Genomic DNA, 593 nt, shown 5'->3' with positions numbered 1-593 from the left:
CCAAATACTTCCCTCCACTGGCACTCACCAAGCTTTTCTCTAAATCACAAGTGAGCTCAGTATATCTATCTTATATTAGTATGTATAATAATTTACACAACTTCTATCCCTTTTTAATAGGGTTTTTATCTTACCAAATTCAATTATTTTTGTATATTTTGAGTCATGAAGTCTGGGCAAGAGGTTGGAGAACACAACAGGATTACCTGTATTGAATACACATATCAATTGCATTTTTGTGAAAGTTTTGAACCTAGTTCTATAACTATTTCTGTTGTTAATGATAGTAAAGAGTCCAATAAAGATGATAGTTATAACTATCACTCATGGCAACAGTCTTGGAGGCAAACTTCACAATCCATAAGGACCTTTGGAGGCACTCATGGCAAAATGGTCCTATGATTACCTATATCAAAGATTGTCAGTGAACCAAAGTCTTCCTTTCACTGGGGCTTTGTCCTTGGATGCCCACCAGATCACTGCATTTCCCTAGCTGGGGAGTCTGCACACAATCCCCACCTAATAACCATGGACTTAGTCCCCACTCTCACATCCTATTTTCTTTATTTCTGAAGTTGTTTTTTACCCTGTAT

At 37.1% G+C, this 593-nt stretch overlaps 1 protein-coding gene across 2 annotated transcripts in view; it reads right to left on the bottom strand.

Annotated features, from left to right (window-relative positions):
- LOC119593962 (gastrula zinc finger protein XlCGF57.1-like) overlaps positions 1-593 on the bottom strand; it is a gene marked incomplete at its 3' end in the record, with an annotated part of 14,527 nt that overhangs the window by 13,547 nt on the left and 387 nt on the right.

This window comes from Penaeus monodon, chromosome 33 (assembly GCF_015228065.2).
Source record: "Penaeus monodon isolate SGIC_2016 chromosome 33, NSTDA_Pmon_1, whole genome shotgun sequence".
Lineage (NCBI taxonomy): Eukaryota > Metazoa > Arthropoda > Malacostraca > Decapoda > Penaeidae > Penaeus > Penaeus monodon.
This window is presented reverse-complemented; position numbering and strand designations above follow the sequence as displayed.